Source organism: Piliocolobus tephrosceles, chromosome 6 (genome assembly GCF_002776525.5).
Source record: "Piliocolobus tephrosceles isolate RC106 chromosome 6, ASM277652v3, whole genome shotgun sequence".
Taxonomy (NCBI): domain Eukaryota; kingdom Metazoa; phylum Chordata; class Mammalia; order Primates; family Cercopithecidae; genus Piliocolobus; species Piliocolobus tephrosceles.
In genome coordinates this window covers 71,202,415-71,226,752 of record NC_045439.1, presented here as the reverse complement: position 1 = coordinate 71,226,752, position 24,338 = coordinate 71,202,415, and the positions used below count along the sequence as shown (strand labels likewise).

The following is a 24,338-nucleotide window of genomic DNA, read 5'->3' as shown; positions in this document are numbered from 1 at the left end:
TTTCTTTCTTTCTTTCTTTCTTTCTTTCTTTCTTTCTTTCTTTCTTTTATTTTGATAGTGTCTTGCTCAGGCTGAAGTACAGTGGCACAATCTCGGCTCATTGCAACCTCCGCCTCCCAGGTTCAACCAATTCTCATGCCTCAGGCTCCCAAGTAGCTGGGCATGCACTACAATGCCTGAGTAATTTTTGTATTTTTAGTAGAGACGGGGTTTTGTCATGTTGGCCAGGCTGGTCTTGAACTCCTGACCTCTGGTGATTCACCTGCCTCAGCCTCCTAATGTGCTGGGATTATCGGTGAGAGTCACCACACCTGGCTTTAACTTCAGTCTCTAAATTGACTAACAGCTTAATGCAATGAGATGGGGTGGAGATTGGGGGCTGTGGACAACTGGACTTTGGCCATATTGGAAAACATGGCTGTCAAAGAGATATGCATATCTCACCCTTCCTGTATGCTATGGTCTGAATTATGTGTTCCTCCCAAATTCACATGTTGAAACCTAATTACCAAGGTGATAGTATAAAAGATGGGGCCTTTAGGAGGTGATTAATCATGAGAGGTATGCCCTCATGAATGGGATTAGTACCCTTTTAAAGGGCTTGAGGGAGGGAATTTGGCCTCTTTTTTGCCCTTTTGCCCTTCTGCCTACTGCCTTTGAAGACACAGCGATAGGCACCATCTTGGAAGCAGAGAGCAGCCCTCACCAGACACTGAATCTGCTGGTGCCTCAATCTTGGACTTGCCAGCCTCCAGAACTGTAAGGAATAAATTTATGCTGTTTATAAATTACCCAGTCTCAGATATTTTGTTTTAGCAGCACAATTGGACTAAGATACTATGGTAAAACACATGGCAGAAATACTTTGGATTTATCCTGTAGAAGTTCACCTTGGGACTATGTTTATTTTCCTTTCAAGAAGTGTTTTTCCTGGCTGGGCGCAGTGGCTCATGCCTGTAATCCCAGCACTTTGGGAGGCCGAGGCAGGCAGATCACCTGAGGTCAGGAGTTTGAGACCAGCCTGGCCAACGTGATGAAACCCCATCTCTACTGAAAATACAAAAATTAGCTGGGCGTGGTGGTGTGCACCTGTAATCCCAGCTACACAGGAGTCTGAGGCAGGAGAAGCGCTTGAACCCGGAAGGCAGAGGTTTCAGTGAGCTGGGATCATCCCACTGCACTCCAGCCTGGGTGATAAAGTAAGACTCAGTCTCAAAAAAAAAAAAAAAAAGAAAGAAAGAAAAAAAAAGGAAGTGTTTTTCCTTTTGAGAAAGGAGAGACTAAATTTATGTATTACTTCAGGCATTGGGATGATGCCATCCTGGGATGCAAGAAACTCTCAGATGAAAGAACAAAATGGGTCAGGTGTGGTTTCTCACTCCAGTAATCCCAGCACTTTGGTAGGCTGAGGCGGCCAGATCACTTGAGGTCAGGAGTTTGAGACCAGCCTGGCCAACATGGTGAAACCCCATCTCTACAAAAAAATACAAAAATTACCTGGGTGTGGTGGCGTTTGCCTGTCGTCCCAGCTACTCAGGAGGGTGAATCAGGAGAATCGCTCGAACCTGGGAGACAGAGGTTGCTGTGAGCTGAGATTGCACCAGCCTGGGTGACAGAGGGAGACTGTCTCCAAAAAGAAGAAAATAAATAAAATAAAAAATAAAAAAAAAAAAACAGGATGGTTTGAGACATGGGATATCATTGGAGCTAACAAGAGAGAGGGTATGATTAGAATACCTTAAGTACAACCGGAGAGTCATAAGAAGAAAAAAAAGAAAGGAAAAGTTGGAAAAGTTAAAGATTCTGCTAGGAATTGTGGTGTAGCTGCGAGAAACTGAACAAGTTAGAGTAGACTTATCAGTAGATGTCTGGAGGAGCCAAGTAGAATGATTTATTTTATATGCCTTAAGAAAATGGCTGCAGAAAATGAATACAGGAAATAGGAGTTAGGATAGAATAGGGAGGCATCCTTCAAAGGATCCCCCAAGTCCACAAGTTACCAGAGAGAGCTATTTCATCTATTCTGATAGACTTGGTGTTTTAGGATGAGAAATTTCCTTGTGAATACAGCATATAGTGAGCTATGAACAGCCAGATGGTAAAATTTTAGTGTTTATATACTATTTACTTATTTACTCATGCTCTGTAAGGCTCACATTCTCACTTTTTGCTGTATGTTGCTTCTGTCTCTGTAATTCTTAGTGTGTTAAAATGCAACCTTTTTTCAAGATATCAGTGTCCTTGCCCCTCTAATAAGCTTCCCTAGCTCATAGGAAAGAAAGGGCAATCTTATGGCCACAGTTTTGTCTGATGCCATTGGAGAGCATAAATGACAGTTTGGGCAAAGTATTATGAGAAGTCTTTCAGTAACGTCTAGTTTGCAGACTTAAATATAATAGGGAATTTTCTTTTTTAAAAAAGATTCCCCCAGCTCCATTAAGGTATAAATGACATAAAATGATATACATTTATTGTATACAATGTGATGTTTTCATATATGTATATGTTGTGAAATGATTAAATCAGGTTAATTAATACATACTTAACATTTTTTGTGGTAAGAGCATTTAAAATCTACATTCTTAATTTTAAAATATATATTATTATTAACTGCAGCCACCATACTGTACAAGAGATCTCCAAACCGTATTTATCCGATTTAACGAAAACTTTGTACCCTTTAACCACCATCTCTCCCCCACCCCCACCATCCCAGCCCCTTGCAACCACCATTCTACTCTCTGTTCCTATGACATTGACATTTTTAGATTCCACATGTAAGTGAGATCATGCAGTATTTATCTTGCTATGTCTAGCTCATTTCACTTATCATGTGCTCCAGATTCATTATGATGTTGCAAATGGCAAGATTTTTTTTCCTTTTCGGGCTGAATAGTATTCCTATGTACATAAATGCCACATTTTCTTTATCCATTAATCCTTTGATGGACTAGAGTGATTGATTCCATATCCTGGCTATTGTGAATAATGCTGCAGTGAACCTGGGAGAGCAGATATCTCTTTGACATAACTAATTTCATTTCCTTTGGATAAATACCCAGAAGTGGGATTGCTGGATCATATGGTGGTTCTATTTTTAACTTTTTGAGGACCCTCCAAACTGTTTTCTATGATGGCTGTACTGATTTTCATTCCCACCAACAGTGAACAAGGGCCCCCTTTTCTCCATATCTTTGCCAACAACTGTTATCTTTCATCTTTTGAATAATAGCTATTCTAACAGGTGTGAGGTGAATATCTCATTGTGGTTTAGATTTGCATTTCCCTGATGATTAGTGATTTTGAGCATTTTTTCATAGACTTGTTGGTCATTTGTATGTCTTCTTTTGAGAAGTGTCTAATCAGATCCTTTGCCCATTTTTTGATCAAGTTGTTTTTTTCCTTGCTACTGAGTTATTTGGATTCATTATGTATAGTTACATGGATATTAACCCCTTATCAGATGTATGGTTGGCAAATTTGCAACATGTAACGAGCCATACAGAGCAAGGTGGCATTATTGAGTAGTTCTAGGCAAGAATCTTCTGACTCCTTAGCCTGCGTCAGAGTGTGGTTCTAGGACCATCTGCATGAGAATAACCTGTTAGAAGACATATTACATGTGAAAATCCCTCTTAAAAATGCAGATCCCTGGGCTCTACCCCAGGCCTGCTGAGCAAAAATTCTTGGGAGTCTCAGTAATCTGAGTTTGTGAACTTTCCAGATGATAATAATCCACAATAAAATGTGCAGATCCCACCTTAAGGGAAGGAAGAGGATACAGAACACCTTGCCCGCACTTGTTATTGCAGCTGGGTCTGCTCTGAATTCTCTCGGTTTTGGAGACTACATTTTAAATTCTTGCTACCAAAGCACGGTCCGTGGACCAGCAGCATCAGTATTACCTAGGCACCTGTTAGAAATGTAGCATCGCAGGCCCCATCCCAGACATACTGAATCAGAATCTGCATTTTAACAGATGATGTGCATGCACAATTAAAGTCTGATAAGCATTGCCCCACATTACGCTAATGTCAAACAGCAGGGGAAGGATTGAGCTGCCAGGTGTAAGGGCTGAGTCCAATAGGTAACTCTCTTTTCCCTCATCTCCCAACCAACTGAGAGACAGACCCAGGAATCAGATAGATGGATGATACTAGCTTTTTTTTTTAACTGAGAAAGGCTGTATTGGAGGACATGACTTGAGTCAAGTACAGTTATTAACTCTTCCTGGAATTGAATGTAACCTCCCAAATGTCTGGCCTCTTTGGCAGCTCTGCCCCACTAAGCTCTCTACACGGCCGAGACACCAGACCAGAATGTGCCCTTTCGACAGGCAGAGAGAGCCAAAGGGGAAAAGAGCTGAGTCAAGGCCGCCAAGTTCCTGCTTCCAACCCTACCAGCCGGTCACTCACGCCTAGCAATGAGGAAGCCGGGAGTCCTATCTAGGTAAGTCATTCTGCCTGGAAACTCGAGGCCTGAGGAATGAGTGCTCTTTCCTAACATCAGATGTAAAAACTCAGAGCTTTTGTCCCTTTGGAGACCACGAGTTACATTGGGCAGCCAGCTCAGCTGGCTTCAGAGTCACTGTGACATAGGGTTTCTGATGATGTCTTAGGGAGTCTGGGTGAGTAGCCCGTCTGTCCTACTCAGTGACCTCTTTCCATCACATGCGGGTTCCACAGCTAGCAGGCCTGGAGGACCCCATGGAAACCCAGGTGGTGGCTGCATCTGCAGATGAACTTCTGAAGGCAGGAGCCAATTGGCGAGGTGTACGTTTTTGAGGATAGAGGGCTGCATTTCACCCCTTGCTAAGATCTTGTTACTTTAGAATCTTCCTTCGGTCCATGAAGAAGCCGCTTTCCTTCCAGGCACAGCGTTCTCACCTCCATTACAAGAAAATGACTGAATTCAGACTGATTGCCTTAATGCCTGATGGTGTGTTGTTAGTGACATGTAAAACCAGGCATTGAACCCCAGTGTGTCTAGCATTGTGTAATCATTTAATTGGCCATAATGATTTTATTATCTGGGTTGTAAAATGGGACAATTGGCAATTTTTTTCCAAGTGCTTCCAGGTTGATTATATACGTAAAGGGGAGGAGGTATATAATATCTATACACCCAGTAACTGCTTTTTCAAATTACAGTCATTCCTCTTTATTTTATTTGAAAGTGTACGGAGTTCAACATAGTTCAAGGAAAGCATTGTGGTAAACAGGCAGCTTAAATGTGAGCAGTGTAAAGAGCAGCAGCTTGCAGAAATATTGCTATAGATACTAAGACCGCATCCTGCCTCGATACGGACCACACATAATTGAATCATGTTCAATAGAAGGCCATTACAAAACCGAACTTATTTGCAATGCTAATGTGGGGAAGACAGCTGTCACAGGGAATTAAATATGATCATTCAGAGCTTGAATAAATGAGGTGTCCATTATCTTCTGGCTGTGTTGCAGGCTGCCTGAAGAACACAAATAAATGATACTGTTGCAGTAACCAGCCCATGGTTTTGTCTTTTAGTCATAGAAATATGAGAGAGAGGGAGGTGGGGGCGGGAGACAGGGGTATAGAAAAAAGGCTTGGCAGATAAATATAGGCAAGAGTTTTGTGCCCCTCCCCCTAAGAAACCATGAATGCACAGACATAATCAAACTCTATTTTTGATGCCTGAAATAGATTTTAATTCTATTAAAAATTTTCGTCAAGATTCGTCCTTTCTAAGACTCAAATCACAGCCAACTCACAAAGGAGGCTGAATGTTGAAAGGGTAGAGTGGGGAGTAAACAAAGCTAATCCTTTTGTCCCTTCTCCAAGGCCTTCCTTCCCATCCAAATGGATAATAAATATAACAGAACTTCTTCATGGATAATCAATCTGCCAATGAGCATAAAAGGTACTTGGATCAATGCTGGTTTGAAAAATGCCATTAATTATCCAATTAACAGAAAAGGAGGCTTCCTTTGATTGGATCTAAGCAAACTATCTACAAATCAGTTTTCTTATGTTAATAACAGATACTAAGCTGTCATCTTTTGATGAACACGTAAGAAAGTTCGGGACAATCTTAAAAAAAAAGCACTTAAAGATATAAGACCATCCTTGTTTCCTGAGGAATATCTGATACACGTAATGCTAGAGCGTGGTTTATTACTCTGAAATTACATGACACTGTGATTAAGAGAGAAAACCCAACCTTCTATGAGCAGTGGTGTTTCTTTATGAAAGACAGCTTCTGGTGCAAAATGACCCCTTGGAGATAAACAAGGTCTGTGGAAGGCTTGGGTTCTTGTCTTTTTGATTTTATTCTTCTCTATAAATATCAGGAAACTTAGCAGTCATCCAAAATGCAAAAAGAAAAAAAAAGTGATACTGAAAGAAAGAAATAGATTATGTGTGTTTGTATCTATTTTTGTATATCCTAAGGAACTTAGCATTGGATATTTTCAGTATTACAGTATATAAATTACATTTATGCAGCATATAAATTCAATTCAAGAAGGTGTTATATTTTTAACTTCTAAGGGCTCTGGGTTTCTTAGTGCTGCTTGTCTGTAAATTCTCTCTAAGAAGGTGGTTTCAGGCGTTTGTGTATTATTTTAGAAATGGAATGTGAAAACTGGAATTCCAAGAATTTGTAGTGTGACAGAGCTGTATATAAAGATTATTCCTCCACACTCAAAATATAACACTTCTTCTATCAGGGCTCATATTTTTTTAGGTGGTTAAAAATCTCTTCCTTTGAGGGAAGATAATTGGTAGGATAGTCATTGTGATGGGAAGAGAAAAAATAAATCGGATTTTGAAAAATTCTCTAGAACCGTGGCTTGGAAGGAACTTTAAGGAGTGATGGCACTAATGCCTGGGCTGGAAGAGCTGCTACCTCAAACAGAAGTCATCCTGGATTCAGGATTTCTAATTTACTAGAAGCTTGAATAATTTAGTAGAGGATTAAGTATATGTCTTGGCTGCAGCCTTAATGATTTTTTCTGAAATAGAATTTTCTGTCTGATTGTAAATATATATGTTTATAATAAAAACTTCAAACAGGACAGAAATGTATGAAATAGCAAGTAGAAGTTTCACATAATTTCAGCCTTCCAGAGATAATCACTATTAACAGTCTTATTTCTACATTTTTCCCTGTGCATATACAAATATCTTTTTTCTCAAAAATATATGTATGGTATGAGTCCACAGGTTTTATTTGCTTAGTTGTATGTCAATAGGCATCTTTTCACATCTGTACAGATAGATCCGCTTTTTTTTATATCGCAGGTATAGATGTACTTAATTTTTAAAAATGAAATATTCTGTTGTGTGTAATAATACTTATTATAATTTAACCCAAGGGTTGGCAAACTATAGCTTGCAGGTCAAATCCTCACTTGTTCATGTAGATAAAGTTTTACTGGAACACAACCACACTCATTTGTTTATTGTCTGTGGCTGCCTCAGCACTACAGTGGGCAAGCTGAGAAGCTGCAATGATGTATTGCCTTCAAAGCTCAAAGCTGTACAGCTATGTTACTGTATTGCGCATTTACAGAAAAAGTTTATCAGCTTCTGATTTAACCAATCATATGTGGTGTGTGTAAATATGAGTGTGTAAATTGATTCTAATTTTGTACCATAAAAATAATATGGCAATAAATATATTTGTACATATAAATACTGAAACCCATGTTTGTGTATTTATTCACTATTTCCTTAGGATGGTTTCTGAGAGAACTGCTGAGCCTTGCCTTAACTTCTGTGGCCCATTAGTCTTCTTCCACTTGATAAATTCCTTTGCTAGATGATGTTTCATAACAACCAGTTTTTCGTGACATAGATTTTAGAATCAGGAAGACCTGAACTTTCTGCTTCTATAATTATTAGCCGTGTGATTGCACAGGTTTTTAGCTGCAAACAACAGAAATCAATTGTAGTTAATTAAAGCCAGGAGATTTATTGGATGTTGTGCAGTCAAGGGTCAACCCAGCAGGTGCAGATTGCTCAAGCCCTGAACATTCCAAAGAAAGGCCTGTCTTTAGGAGGACTGGCCCTTGACAGGTTCTTGGGAGACAGCCTCTGAGCCCTTGGAACATCATGCTTGAGACGAGTGTTTTTGTACTCCTGAGGCCTTGTGTCATGTTGTATCAGTGTGATCTCTGGGGGCTGGACACTGAGTAGCAAAGTAGTGGTCACACAGGTACTGCCTAGCTATCTGACCGGCTGGCAATAGACACACCCTAGACACCAAGAATTGGGTGAGCTTCTGTGGTTGGCAATGCTTCCCTTGTGTTGCTGCACATCACTGATGGGAGAATTAAGTGCTGTCCATGCAACTCTGCTCAGAGAAGACAACTAGAGACTTGCTTCTGGTTCCTCTTGGACTCCACCCTAGGAGTCTTTTTCCTTTGCTGATTTTATTTTACTTTTAATTAATTTATTATTTAAAGAAATGGTGTCTCACCCCGTTGCCCAGGGTGGAGTGCAGTGGCACAATCACAGCCCACTGCAGCCTTGAACTCCTGGGCTCAGGCTATCCTCCTGCCACAGCCTCCCGAGTAACTGGGACTACAGGTGCTACCATGCCTGATTAAAAACTTTTTTTTTTTTGGTAGAGACAAAATCTTGTTTTGTTGTCCAGACTGGTCTTGAACTCCTGGCTTCAAGTATTTCTCCCATCTCAACCTCCCAAAGTGCTGGAATTACAGGTGTGAGCCACCACAGCTGGCTTCTTTGCTAATTCTGATCTTTATCCTTCTGCTGTAATGAACCATAATCATGAGTATACATAACAGTTCTTCAGAGTTCTGTCAGTTCTTCTAGTAAATCATGGAACCTGAGGGTGGGCTTGGGACACCTGACATCTGCATATGTATGTGTATGCATTGTAGTGAGTAGCTCATACATGTAATGAGAACGCTAGAGAGTGAGGCTTGGAATCAAGACAGAACCTATACAAAAGCATGGTCCATTATATTTCTTGTCAGGTCAAGACCATTGAAATGATCAGGCACTAACTTTTCTGTATGGGACTCAAGAATCAAAGTTCTGGAGAGTGCTAACTTAGGGCATGTGCTGCCCTCCCTCTCTTGCTGCACAGGTGACGGGAGGGAACCTCTGAGGGAGAGAGCGTGTGAGGCTGTAGGCCCCTTGCTGTGGTGGGCAAACAGTACACACACCTCAGTCAGCAAATACTTATAATCTACTGTATACCTGTGTTATGAGCACTGAGGATATAGGTGAGAACAGGAAAACATCCTGCCCTTAGGGTGCTTATGTTCTGCTAAAGGTAATTCTTCAAAAGGGAATTGATGTGCTATTAGGGAGGAGTTGTGGATGCTGGATAGTCAAAAGATAGCAACCATCTACTTCAGTAGACAATTACTCAACCTTTGTAAGTCTCAGTTTCCTTGTCTGCAAAATGAGGATCAATGATGATGTAATTAGACTATTGTATGGGTTATCTCGAGATAATCTTTATGTTTGGCTTGATTCAAGAAATTATGTTTATCGTTTGAGGATGAGAGAGTTCTAAATTTTGAAATCAAACTTACAGGGTTCAAACTCCAGTTACTTTTTAACTCTTGATCTTACAGAAGTTATTTAATGTCTGAGTTGGAGTGTCTTCATATGTGTACAATCTGTGCAGTCACACAGGTCCCTGAGCTTAGTTTAATACTCTGTTGCTGTCGCTTTGACACTCTTGGTAATTTTTGCACAAGAGGCCCTGCGTTTTCATTTTGTACTGGGCCCTGTAAATTATGTAGCTGCGGTCCCATCTCTGAGCTTTCGTGTCCTCATGTAAATGGAGATGGTAATACATACTGCATTATTTCTCAATGGTCTGATTTTAAACTCTTGGTTTAAAGTTTTACATGAAAAATCTTATCCTTTTCCATTTGTCTCCCTTTCAGACATAATAGTATCACATGGTGCTCATATGGGTCCATTTCATTTATTTTATGGAAAGAAAGCAAACCTCATTTCTTTTTTTTTTGAGATGGAGTCTCGCTCTGTCGCCCAGGCTGGAGTGCAGTGGCACGATCTCAGCTCACTGCAGGCTCCGCCTCCCGGGTTTACACCATTCTCCTGCCTCAGCCTCCTGAGTAGCTGGGACTACAGGCACCCGCCACCATGCCCGGCTAGTTTTTGTATTTTTTAGTAGAGACGGGGTTTCACCGTGTTAGCTAGGATGGTCTCGATCTCCTGACCTCGTGATCCGCCCGTCTCGGCCTCCCAAAGTGCTGGGATTACAGGCTTGAACCACCGCGCCCGGCCGCAAACCTCATTTCTTATAGGAAGATGAAATATTAATAAGCCCAAGGCATAGACAAGTTTTGTGCTTTGCAATGAAGAATCATACCCTGAGTGTTTCAACATCTTTCACAGACCACTCAGTGTTTTTATATGAGGAAATTGTTGCATTTAAAGCTGAAGATATAACAAAATGTAGAGCAATTCATAAACTTGTATAACAGGAATATAGCTGGCCCTTGAAGGTTGGTGCTTTGATGTAGAGCGTGGTATAAAAGCAAACTTCGGTATTGTTAAATGCCCTCTTATAACTAATTCTTGCAATTTAGGTCCTTGCAGTCTAGGGCAGAAATAAATAAAGAACCATGTCCCCCTATACTGGAGAAAGTAAATTTGAATGAAAGGTTAAAGTAAAAGGAATAAACCATTTCAGAGTGCTTCAAGCATGACGGCATGGTTGTCTTTTTAAGTATAGTACTTGTATTTAATTTGCACCCATCAGCAGGTAGAAAGAGAAATGTAAAAAAGAGAAAATAACTTTACAGATTGTCAGAGGTCTATTGAGGTAATAAGAGGTCTAAGGTAAGCATGTGTTCAAATCCTGGCAATTAAAAAAATTCATATTTGGATTTCTATCTTCAACAATAGTAAATTATGTGTTGGTGTGAAATCTAGTACTGTTTGGAGCCCTGACCAAATTTCTTTGAAAACTTTGAGGCCTCCAAACATGCCAGGAAGATGCATGCATGTATGTGCATGTGGGTGCGCCTGTGTTTGTGTATAGTGTGACGGTAGGAAGTGTTTGGGACTGCCTCATGGTCAGGTGGAAGTACACATGAGGTTTGATTCTCTTGGTGGCTCTGTGAAGGGTTATATGTAAACAAACTAGGATTTTACAATTTGGCAACCAGGGGCTGTTTAAAAATTCAGAGAGAAGCTGTATTGAAAACAGAAAAATCTTTAACTGATTTTTTAAAATACCAGTGGAAAAATAGTTTGCAAAAAGGAAATATACCTCAATTGAGTTAAAAAATGAAATTATTGAAATTTATTGAATTAAAAAGTATTCCTACAGAAGAAGCAAAAATTGGATTAAAAACAACAAAAGTATTCCTCCTGTGATGGTTACGCTAATTACCTTGATTCGCTCATTATACATTGTATATGTGTATCTATCACAGTATCATTCTGTACCCTATACACATGAACAATTATGTGCCAAAAATAATTTAAACAATAGGATATACAAAAAAAGAAGGAAAAAAGTATTCCTCTTAACTTCATGACTCTATGATTAGCAGTGAAGAAAGACAAGGAAGAACACGTACAGCCCTACAAGCAGGCTCTGCAGTGCGGGGAGCGAGGGCGGTGTCGGCTGTGAAAATGGTGGACCCCTTCCAGGAAGAGCTTTTAATTTTGCAATTAATAGAATGTCTGTTTTATTTTGCACCAAATTTAAGCTTACAATGCTACCCCCACTTGAACTTTAACCAATAAGAGGAAAATGGGCATTGGCATGGGGTCCAGGGGATGGGAGAGTGAGAAGAGCACGTGGTTTTAAAATTCATCGTTCATTAGTTCATGTTTGCAAGCTGAAAGCTTCTCTTCCAACCTCAAAGGTCAACAGTGTAATAATGCTCTTTATTACCATAATTATGATAAATAGTTACCTTTTGCCACTTTGACTGTGCCACTTTGAAAAATTACTTTTGAAAATAGTTTTTCTTCAGTCCTCCCCTCTCCCCTACCCCCAGAGAGTGGCCAAAGGGAATTACTGGTGTTGAATCATGCAGGGACTCAGAGGATACAGAAGTGGGGGGGCACAGGCCGCACAGAGTGCGCATGTCTGGGAGAGGGGTTGGGGAAGAACAAGACAATATCAATGGTTTCCCTTTCTGCAGTGGGAAAGTGATTGGATTTCAATTTGGAGACTTTAGGGTTGAGTCTGGAGTTCAGTAAAGCTGCTTGTAGAATGCGAGTGACAAATCCTTTTTGTGTGTTCATATAAGGTATATATGTGTTGGGTTTTTTCAAGGACCCCAGAGATAACATAACTTGAATCCATGACATGGAGTTGGTCAAAGTGTTAGGGAGAAGTTCAGCCAGGGTCTACAGCAAAAATGGGGACTTAAGTTGGTAAAATAGTCTAGGTTTTAGACTTAGCAACTTGTGTATTTTTTGTTAAGCTTGAGAGAGGAATGAAGGGGCTGACAAGAGTCAAAGAGGTTTTGGGAAAACAACTTCTTTAAGATGTTCCTCAAGAAGGGTGTGTACAACACCTTATAATCGGTAGAGTTCAGGGAAAATCAGAAACATGAGGAAAATACCTAAAAATGGAATGCCTCCTATGGGACCTGGACAATTTATAAGAGGAATATTATATTTTTAATGTTAATGAAACAATCTTGGATTAGAATGTAACTTCCTGTAATGTAATCAGGCAAATACGCTGCTGCCCTGCTAACAAGAAGGCATATTTCACTTTAGGCGATTGTTAAGTTCTAGCCTTGCTAGAATTTTTCTTACCTGATTTTGTCATTGAATGAGCAGAGAGATATCTTATACTCAGTGTTTCAACCTTGGTAGTGTCATTCAAGTATGAACTACGATATACTATCATAGTTGGCTAATTTATAAAGTGTTATATACCAGGATAATCTCCCAGACATAGTTGAGATTTAGGTGTTTGAAAAACACTCTGTAATACTTAAAATGAAAATCTGTCAACCACCTTTTACTTCTAACTGTTACTCACTGATTGATTCTCACTAATACCCAGTGTTTTCTTCTTACCTTATCTCTATCCTTAATAGGATTGAGTAATATTTTGACTTTTGAAGAAGAAAGATGCTGGGCATTCCAACCAGATAAAAAGCACCAGCAAAGGCACAGAGGGCTGGAGATTTAGGGGTGGTGGAGTTGCCCAGAAGTGTCTGCAGATGCAGTGTGATGTTTTAGCAGGGACTCTAGGGTGAGAGGAGAGGTTGAAAGAGAATATTGTAAGATGGAACCAAAAGATAGATTGGGGTTAAATCGTAAGGACCATTACAATCTGTGATCTGTGATTTCAAAAAGTGACTCTGGTGGCAGTGTGGAAGCAGGATTAAAGTGGACAAAGTACAGTGAGGTCAGAAAACCAATTATGTTGTCACCTGATGAGAGACGATGAGGCAGACTCTCTCCATGTCTGCAGGATGGGGAAAAGACAGAAAGTTATTTCCTGAGCAGAGCTGAAAGGATTTAGTGCAAGACAGATGAGATGGTGGAGAGAAAAGGGCAAGTCAAAGGTGACCTTGTGGTTCACAGTGAAGTGGCGAACTTCACTTTCCAGAGCTGTGTGGTGCAGCTCAGGGTGGGTGTCTTAGGCTGCCATAACAAAGTACCACAAATTGGCGTCACAGGGTTCTGGAGGCTAGAAGTTCATGACAAAGGTGTCAACATAGTTGGCTCCTTCCAAGGGCACTAAGGAAGGTTCTGTTCTAGGCCTGACTCCTAGCTTCTGGAATTTACTTGGCTCGTGGTAGCATAACTCTAACCTTCACATGGTGTTCCCCCTGCATGTGTGTCTCTGTACAAATTTTCCCTTTTTATAAGCTCACCAGTCATATGAGATTAGCGATTCACTCTATCCTTAACTAGTCAAATCTTAACTAGTTAGATTTGCAACAACCTCTTTCAAAATAAGGCCACATTCTGAGATGCTGGGGGTTAAAACTTCACTATATGAAGTATTTGGGGGCACACGTTTAAACTCAACAGGGGTATGTGAGGTGATAACAATTAATTTTGGATGTGCTAAGTTTTAGGTGCCTGTGGGCCCAGCATCAGCTGGCTGATAGAAGTGGGTTATGAATTGTGTGCATAGATTTGGTCATCATCTACATATAGGGAACACCCATCTACTGAAGAATTGTCCATGGATTATTTCATAGCTGTGGGAGAGGAAGCATTTGCCTGAGGAAGAAGAAAAAGAGGAAGAACAAAATACATTGAGTACCTAGATGGGGCTGAGGACCTGCTGTCCCCAAATGTGACACATTAGCATTTGAGAAGGCAGCAGAAGCAGAAAGCCCCCTCTTGCCTTCTTCTCATTCTTCTACCCTGCAGCAGGCCATGAGATCCTCATCTGAGAAGTGCCCTCCCTATACCTGGAGGAAGGGAGTGGAAAATGTAGAGATGCCAAGAAGAATCTCAGCAGGCCTTGCCAAGTCCCCCCTGAGTTTATTACTTTTAGCTCATGCATGCTTTGTCCAATCATACTTCTCCACGGCTGTCCACCTCTTCATCAAGCCTAACATAAAAAATACAAAAATATACTTTCTTTGGGGTTTCATTTCTTTTTCTTCTTCTTTTTTTTTTTTGAGATGGAGTCTCGCTCTGTCATGCAGGCTGAGGTGCAATGGTGCAATTTTGGCTCACCACAACCTCCGCCTCCCAAGTTCAAGCAATTCTCCTGCCTCAGCCTCCCAAGTAGCTGGAATTACAAGCATGTGCCACCACACCTGGCTAATTTTTGTGTTTTTAGTAGAGACGGAGTTTCACCATGTTGACCAGGGTGGTCTTGAACTCCTGACATCATGATCTGCCTGCCTCAGCCTCCCAAAGTGCTGGTATTAAAGGTGTAAACCACCGCACCTGGCCCGGGGCTTCATTTCTGAAGGCTACTGTGTTATGTAAAACTTACCTTACATACATTTATTTGCTTTTCTCTTGTTAATCTGTCTTTTGTCATAGGGGCCTCAGCCATGAACCTAAGATGGGAAGAAAGGATATTTCTTCCCCCTACAACCTCCCTATGATCGGGCTTTCTGCTCAGTGCTCAGATATCTGAACTCTCACTTGATCCTTATGGGGACCTGGTGAGGGAAGGTTTGAGTGGAAACTGAGGCCTGGGATTACATAACAGGTGGATGGTAAAACTGGGATTCCCATCCAGATGTTTTTGATTTTAGTGGAAGATGCCGCCTCTTCCTGTGGAGAGAGTATAGGATAAAAAAGAAAAGGGCTGGGTAGAAAACCCTGGAGGAACTTGTGTGCTCAAGGGGCAGGCAGTGGGAGACAGTGAAGCGGAAGAGAGAAACGAGAACTAGAAAACATAGCCACTGGAAATCCAAAATAGAGTTTCAAGAGCAGGGGGAGAGCAACAGTATTAACCATTTTAGACAGGCTAAGGACCTAGAAGTATCTCTTTGGTTTAGTGCCCTCTCTGCTCTTTGAGCATCCATTTGATTAAGAAGTGAAATTATAACAAATTTTCGTCCACAGTGATTACAGGCAACAGATTCACTATAAAATATAAAAGAGAATTGCTGTCAATTTTATTCCAAGCTCACCACAGTCAATGTGCTCGTTGGGGAGAAACACCAATTCTGATAAATTGCTCTATCCATGTATGTACATTGACCTAGTGATGGCTTTGGAGGCAGATTTTCTTCTTAAGTTCTGAGCATTGGACCTGTTGGCAAGGTTGTGGGCACACGGTGTGTGTGTGTGTGTGTGTGTGTGTGTGTGTGTGCTGTTGTTTCGCTGTTAAGAAATGCTTTGCTTTGTATAAGCATGGCATACAAGCTAGCAGGGAAATCTGAGCATATTCTAAACTCTAGGTTAAGGCATTTGAGGACATGTGAGGCTATTCAGTGATAAATAAGCACTTCCTGGCTTGTTGCCCATACCTGCTTTATATTCACTTCAAAGAAGCAAATTTTCATTAAAAACAAAGCAGTTAAAATGTCAAGGTGCCCATTCTCTTTTTTCAGATTCTCCTTTTTTACATTACAAAATAAGTGGATTGAGGGAAGCATAAACTACAGCTAAATAAAGGCTTTTCTTGGCATTCCTTGGAGAAATCAAATCCAAGACCAGTGGTGAAAGGTGATTGTACTATATCCACTACACAGACTATTTCTTCTAATTATCAGCATGAATGTAATTACTTACAAGCATCTCAGGCTTCTATGATCATGTCCCTTAGAGCATTTCATCTTTAATGATTTTCCTTGATAGAAAGCCAGTTGGAAGCATTTGTTGCATAACATTGCTCAACCAGAAAGAAAAATACGTACTTCTCAAAAGAAAGATCTGTATGCTTTCTTCTCAATGGTACTTATATTCTGCCAGAATTTGATTAGGAGCTATCTTGGCACAAAGATTGCTAATGACTGAGTCAAATAACTTATATAGATTAAACAATTTCTTGGAAAAAAATACAATGTAGTATAACATCCCTTTTCCAAGAATATTGAATTTCAGAATTGTAACCACTTAAAGTGAACTGTTAAATTCTCTAACTTCTGGGGGCAGACAGTATGGGAAGAACAGCTTCCTGAGGGAATTTGTAGATTCCCAGGTGAGACAGTTTCAAGGGAAGAAATTTCTGGGCCTGGGGTGAGACTATAGACTTATATGATAGATTAAGATTTTTAAAGCAATATGGGATATAAGAGGTTACCTAGACTCCCTCCTTCAAGAAATGAACGATCTATCCAGAGAAATTACAGTCCAAGTGCTTAGTAATTTGCCTCTTGTCGCACAGTTTGTTGGTGTTAGAGTCACACTAGTTGCCAGGCCTCAAATTCCTTCCCAATTATTTTTCTTGTCACTTTTTTCCCTAGGATTAAAAAAAAAATATTACAAAAGACTTCATTTATTTGGTATTGTTGAGAAACATGTTTTAAATGTTTTATATCGGCTTTCTGGTTAAATAAAGTTTACCCCTTAAAGTGTCCCTTTAACGTTTTTAAGGAAACTAGTCATCTTAAAGAGTATGCTGAACATAGCTGTTCTTTGAGGAAGCAGTGTCATTAGTGTGAGCATCAATTATTTTGCCATGATTGCATGGAATCCACAGTTGCCCTATGGAGTAATTGAGGTGAAAGGGCAATTGCTATTCAGTGGCCATTCAGTTGCTCAGCTGTGTTTTATTTTGATGTGTCTTATCACCATTTTGATGCCTAGCAGGCGCTTCTCCCTCCACTCTCCAGCATGCTCTCCTAGGTGCTGGTGCTGCCTCTTGCTGAAGGTGATTGGGAGACTCGCAGGATACAATGTGAAGTTTTCTGATCACTATGTGGTTAAGGATTTTTTTTTAATTTGATTTTTTTAAAGTTTTTATTTCCATGGGTTTTTGGGGAACAGGTGGTATTTGGTTACATAAGTTCTTTGGTGGCAATTTGTGGGATTTTGGTGCACCCATCACCCCAGCAGTATACATTCAACCCAATTTGTAGTCTTTTATCCCTCACCCCCTTCCCACCCTTTCCCCATCCACTGAGTTCCCAAAGTTCATTGTATCATTCTTATGCCTTTGCATCCTATAGCTCAGCTCCCACTTATGAGTGAGAACATATGCTATTTGGTTTTCCATTCCCAAGTTATTTCACCTAGAATAATGGTCTCCAATCCCATCCAGGTTGCTGCGAATGCCATTAATTCATTCCTTTCTATGCCTGAGCAGTATTCCATCATGTATATATATTCCATCATATATATATATATATATATATGTAATCACAATTTCTTTATCCACTCGTTGATTGATGGGCATTTGGGCTGGTTTCACATTTTTTCAATTGCGAATTGTGCTGCTATAAACATGCATGTGTAAATATCTTTTTCGTATAATGACTTCTTTTCACCTGGGTAGATATCCAGTAGTGGGATTGCTGGATCCAACAGTATTTCTACTTTTAGTTCTTTAAGGAATCTCCACACTAGTTTACATTCCCACCAGCAGTGTAAAAGTGTTCTCTTTTCACCCCATCCCTGATAACATCTATTATTTTTCAATTTTTTTGATAATGGCCATTCTTGGGGGAGTAAGGTGGGCAGTTAATGATTTTAGCTTTCTTTTTGCTTGAAAACTGAGTCTAATAAAATTAAATACCTTTTGTAATCTCTATAATCTTGACTTAATTGTTGACAATAGGACGCTTACATAGGGGCTTCTTGTTTCCCTAAGTAACTCCTGATTGCTGACTCAGTAGCTCTCTTGCCTGCAGACTGTCTCTTGTTCCTGGGAGATGTTTTGGGGGTGATTCTTAAGCTTCAGGAGGCATCAGATTCACCTGGAGGCTTGTTAAGTCACAGATTGCTGGGCCTCACAGAGCTTCAGATTCCGTAGGTCTAGGATGGGTCTCGGGATTTGCATTCATAACAAGTTGTCAGATCCCAGGGTCTGGGTCCGGCCCATGCTGAAGTCCGAGGGAGCGGGTGGATGGGCAGAAAGAACACCTGGGGGGCCGTAGGCAGGTGAAATGCAGTTATTTTCAGCAGCTTTCTCATCAGTGGTTTTCTCACTGTCTGCCGTGTCTCGGCTGCTTGAGCTGGCCACCCCCACACACAGCTGTGTGGCTGGCTCTACCTTGTTGCCTTCAGGGTCAGCAGCTTAACCCTTTCTCTCTCTGGGCATGAGCAAGCCGAGATGAATCGTGGCTCTCTTCTGTCTGTCTGCAAAGACGGACAGCTCTGGCACTCTCTTTCTCTCTGGGTGCCAGCGCGCCTGCCATTTTAAGCCATGTTGAGCCAAGTCGCACCAAGAGTCCCTGTACAGCGTCAGCAGGACAGTTATACCTTTTACAGACAATAGTGGCATAGGGTCAAGTATGAACTTATACAAAGAGATTATATACCAAGTGGAGGTGTGCGCTTACGTGCCAGGCTCACTGAATCATGCAGGCCTGGATATCTGCCTCGGCCTATTCCTTGACCAAAGCACATCCATGTACCTTATACTCTACCCGCCAGGCCGAGGGAGACACAGGTTTTGGATACACAGGTATGACACGTAGGCTTTGGGCATGCAGGCCCGATATACATAAGCCTTGATAAACTGCCCAGCCATGGGCGCAGATTGCCACAGGTGTCACCCTTTGGGTGATTATTATTCACACTGCCCTGAGTTTAGGTCATTAGCTAGTCTCTTTTCACCTGGTTTCAAACCATATGGCGTCAGTACAAGGCTGGACTGTGACAACAGTCCAGACAGCAGTAGCACCCCAGCTAGACCTATCTGTATATTATGCCCTATCAGGAATGGGGGATGCCCTTCCTAACAGTGAAGGCTCAGGATCTAGAGGTGCCTCAGGCCCCATGGCCTTATCTTGCATTAGGACCGCAGGCCCCAAAACCTCTTGTAAATCTGCTCAGGGACTTGCACTTAGTGTACTTCACTGTTTGAAGTAGGTGCCCCACTTCACTAAAGTGGATGCCTGCACTCCGGGGGTTGTTATCCACGAACACACCCATCCTGCTACTGGGTAAGTTGCCTGCACAATGACTGTAGCTGTCCTGACATGCTTTTATGAGCCTGAAGGGCAGCATATGCAGTTACTAACTACTTTCCCAGTCTGGGGGGTGGTTATCCATGAATGCACCCATCCCACAATTACTAACTGCTTCTCTATTAAAGGATACTGGAGCTCAGCTCCCTTCCATAGTTGGGACCAAAAGCCTACTAGCATACTCAGGCGCTCCCTGCACTGCTATAGGCCCTAACTGTAATTATCTGTGGTCGTATGCACATCTAGCTTAAACGGGCACCTCTGGTTCTCTACTCATAGGACCTGTACCTGTTGAATAGCCTGCTTGGCTACCAGGAAGGCTGTCTCAGCCGCATTATCCCAATCCTAGGTAAGAGGGGTGCTGCCACTTCTAAATCTGCAAGCGAATCAGAGGTTAATATAGCATCATCAACAAAACCATGATATATGATGGGGCTATGCATATAGCCTATGCATAAGCCCACCTACTTAGAACAGTGAAGTACACTAAGTACAAGTCCCTGAGCAGATTTACAAGAGGTTTTGGGGCCTGCAGTCCTAATGCAAGATAAGGCCATGGGGCCTGAGGCACCCCTAGGTCCTGAGCCCTATGCATATAACACTGAGAAAGTCCATTGTCATCTTTCCGTGAAGGCAAACTTCCTGGCTCTCAGTGGACTGTCCCAGTTCCATTGTCCAGCAGTCCATGAAGTCTGTGACAGACGGCACAGCTGCCGAGCCGTGCAAAACATCCATCCCCAGAATCCCATCCTTAGGCATGGGAGAGACATACACACTGCATAAGCAGAGAGCCAAGTGGCCAATGCCAAGATGCCAAGACGCAGGTTTCACTTTCACTGACCAGTTTTCATGGTCATCAATAAATGCAGCTCTGCCCGGAAACTTATCCAGGTGCAGCGACCAGTGGATTGCCAAGTCCACAGGTGACTCTGGTCGTCCAGTGCTCCCCATAAGCCGGGTATCTTGGCTGGTTTCTTATCAAACAGAAAAGGCTTTGTACTTCCGCCAACTGCAGCAGGTATTCTTTGAACTGGAATGGTCTGGCGGGACGGGGCAGCACAGCAATGTCCTCCTCCTCCTGAATGACTTGCAGTAAGTCTGTACATGACTGCAGACATTATTTGCTAAACGGGGGCACAGGCACCATAGGAAATGTGTTCCGCCATGATGGGGGTCTCTGGGCCCAACAGCTGCTCATGCTCTATTTTCTGGCGGATCACTGGGCGAGCCTGCAATGAAGGTTCCTCCTCCTCCCTGCGCTGCATCCTGCAGGGACTGGGCATGCACTTCCCGCAGCACAGTCACAAATGCCCCCCTGACTCTGCTGGTAAAGGCATGCTGCTTCTCAGTGCTGCGTACTTCCAGGTGCTTCCGTGCTTTCTGTACACTCGCGGGGGATATGTCCACTGCCTCCTATGTTTCCACTAGGGCTCATCCAAGCAGCACGGGTACCACTGGGTACCACAGCCCATGCTGCAGCCACGTAGCCAAGCCTGGAGCCCTGGAGGCTGAAGACCCACTCACTTCATCCCATCCTTGTCGCCAATTGTCAGATCCCAGGGTCTGGGTCCAGCCCATGCTGAAGTCCAAGGGAGTGGGTGGATGGGCAGAAAGAACACTTGGGGGGCCGTAGGCGGGTGAAATGTAGTTTTATCCAGAAGCTTTCCCATCAACAGTTTTCTCACTGTCTGCCCTGTCTCAGCTGCTTGAGCTGGCTGCCCCCACACACAGCTGTGTGGCCGGCTCTCCCTTGCCTTCAGGGTCAGCAGCTTAACTCTTTCTCTCTCTGGCACAAGTAAGTCGAGCTGTGTCCTGGCTCCCTCCTGTCTGTCTGCAAAGATGGACAGCTCTGGCTCTCTCGGCATCAGCAGGCCTACCATGTTAAGCCCTATTGAGCTGAGTTGAGCCAAGCCCCCAAGAGCCCCTGCACAGCGTCAGAAGGACAGTTATGCCTTTTACAGACAATAGTGGCATAGAGCCAAGTATGAACTTACACAAGCAGGTTTTATAAGAGTGGAGGTGTGCGCTTATGTGGCAGACTCGCTGAGTCATGCAGTCCTGTATATCCACCTCGGCCTATTCCTTGACTAAAGCACATCCATGTACCTTACACAAGTTATAGGACATGTTGCTAGGCTTGGGAACATGATTTTGAGAGTCACTGAGAAAGTCATCATTCTCCATTACTCTCCAGAAAGAAACAATCAAGACGGACTGAGACTCTCTGGGCCTCTAGGCATCTACTGCCAGAGGACATTGTCCAGAGCCACCTGTGTGTTCATGGGGGCTGCTGTGTGGCTTCTCATACTGGAGAATAAAGAGTCTGCTCTCATGTTATTGTTAATAGGTTCCTACCCTTTGGCTTGAGAGTCATAAAGAGCTACACTTTTACTGGTGTCTTTGGTAGCAAATGGGCTTTATTCTTGCTTTCCTATTCCAGAACATTTGTTATTTAATTGGATTTCTTACATACACGTCTCTGGGGTTTCTTAATACCTTTCAAAATCAAAGCATGATAAACCCTTTAGCATTCAGTTTAATATCCCCAGTCACAGAGAACTTGAGTACCGGGCTCACAGGCCTCTTTTCAACTCCAGCTATGTTGATCTTGGTCTTTGTTCTCCCTCACTTGCATGTACATGTAAATGTGTGCATATGTATGCATGCATATTCCACATAGAAACATCATCCTCAGGAACTTTAATATCCATATCATCGACTCTGCCAACGTCTTGAAGCATTGCCCCTAACCCTCTGTCTGCAGTAAGAGGTCATGACTACATGAACAGTGACATTTGTCTCTTGAGCTCCCCACCCCTCACCTTCCTGCTTAACCCTGCCCCCTTTTGAACTCACTGAGCCTATGCTAGGAGATTGTGTGGCATAATAGAAAGAACAGGGGCTTTGGAGTTAAATGTGCCCAGGTTTAAATCCTTTCCAACTGTGTAAGCTTGGGTTTTTATGTCTGTTGTGGGAGATAATACCTACATTACAGGGTTGTTGAGAGAGTTAAATTAGGCAATGCATGTAAAGCACTTAGCATGTAGCAGATGATGAACTAGTGATATTCATTACCCTCCCTACACTGCAGCTGCCCACAGGGTTAATCACACTTTGGCCTCACCTGTCACACAGATTTGCTCTGCCTCCAAGACCTTGAATCTGGAGTTTCTCTCTAGAGCCAGAACATACCACGGGGAGGTAGGATGGCAGGGGATGCTGGAACAGCAACAGGAGCAGAGGAAAATGGCAGAGATCCTAAGCCACTGGGTAGCTAGCCCTTATATCTCACCTTAATGTAAAGTTAGGGGGTTGATTCAGAATCTCTAAGGCCCTCTCTAGCTCCAATATTATATTATTCTTCAACTCCAGCTGAGTTTCCTCATTGCCATCACCATGACCTTCAGTTCTCTGTACTTTTGCAGCTCATTAGTTCTCTTCTCAGCAAATTAGCCTTCCATCAACCTTTCATGTAAGTCTTCTCTCTTCTATTTTTCTACCATAAATCCTATGTTCTAGCCAAATGGAATTATCCTGGTTTATTTTTCTTCGTGGTGTGCCTTTCTTTGTAGTCTAATGTGTTACTTATTTTGCTTTCTTTTTTTTTTTTTTTTTGAAATTTTCTTTTTTTTTTTTTTTTTTTTTTTTTTTTTAAATTATATTTTAAGTTCTAGGGTACATGTGCATAACGTGCAGGTTTGTTACATATGTATACTTGTGCCATGTTGGTGTGCTGCACCCATCAACTCGTCAGCACCCATCAATTCATCATTTATATCAGGTATAACTCCCCAATGCAATCCCTCCCCCCTCCCCCCTCCCCATGATAGGCCCCAGTGTGTGATGTTCCCCTTCCAGAGTCCAAGTGATCTCATTGTTCAGTTCCCACCTATGAGTGAGAACATGCGGTGTTTAGTTTTCTCTTCTTGTGATAGTTTGCTAAGAATGATGGTTTCCAGCTGCATCCATGTCCCTACAAAGGACGCAAACTCATCCTTTTTTATGGCTGCATAGTGTTCCATGGTGTATATGTGCCACATTTTCTTAATCCAGTCTGTCACAGATGGACATTTGGGTTGATTCCAAGTCTTTGCTATTGTGAATAGTGCTGCAGTAAACATACGTGTGCATGTGTCTTTGTAGTAGAATAATTTATAATCCTTTGGGTATATACCCAGTAGTGGGATGGCTGGGTCCCTACAAGGATATAAGCTCATTGAAGGCAGAGACTTTTACTCACTGCTCTACTCCTGAACCTAGACTAATGCCTGGACATAGAAGGTGTACAATAAATATTTGTTGAATAAATTCCCTGCCTTCCCATCATGCTTCCAATGTGTGTTCCTTAGGGTTACTCCAGTTTCTGATTAACATAGGGGCAGGAAATACATTGGAAATGTAAGGATGAGGGTTCCTGATCCTCCTGACTTGGAATCTAACCTGACCCTGTGTACCTTCCTTGGCAGTGACTGCCTGCCAGAGAGTACTTTCCTGCCAGTGGTAATGGTCCAAGTGTGTGCACCCATGACAGTAGGTGTTGGACTGCTGGCCACCTTTCTGGGGCTTCTGTCCCGCTAAGACACATTCTCTCTCTCTCTTCATCGGGCTTGTTCCTGAGTTACCTTAGACCCTGGCATATTCCCATTATAATGACATTAAGTTTTGTTCAGGTCAAATCAGCTGGCCCCAGTGATGGAAAGGCTAGGCAGGTGAGAACCAGGAGGAAAGAATCCTCGTTCCAAGGGAATGTCTGACATTTGACTGGACAGAGATTTCCCAGCGTAAGTCTGAAGACAGGTTCTGCTCTCT

General features: G+C 42.2%; 1 pseudogene; it reads left to right on the top strand.

Moving 5' to 3' along the window:
- The window catches only part of LOC111524472, a 138,576-nt pseudogene extending 114,469 nt beyond the window's left edge, over positions 1 to 24,107 (top strand).
- Positions 24,108 to 24,338: the final 231 nt, after the last annotated feature.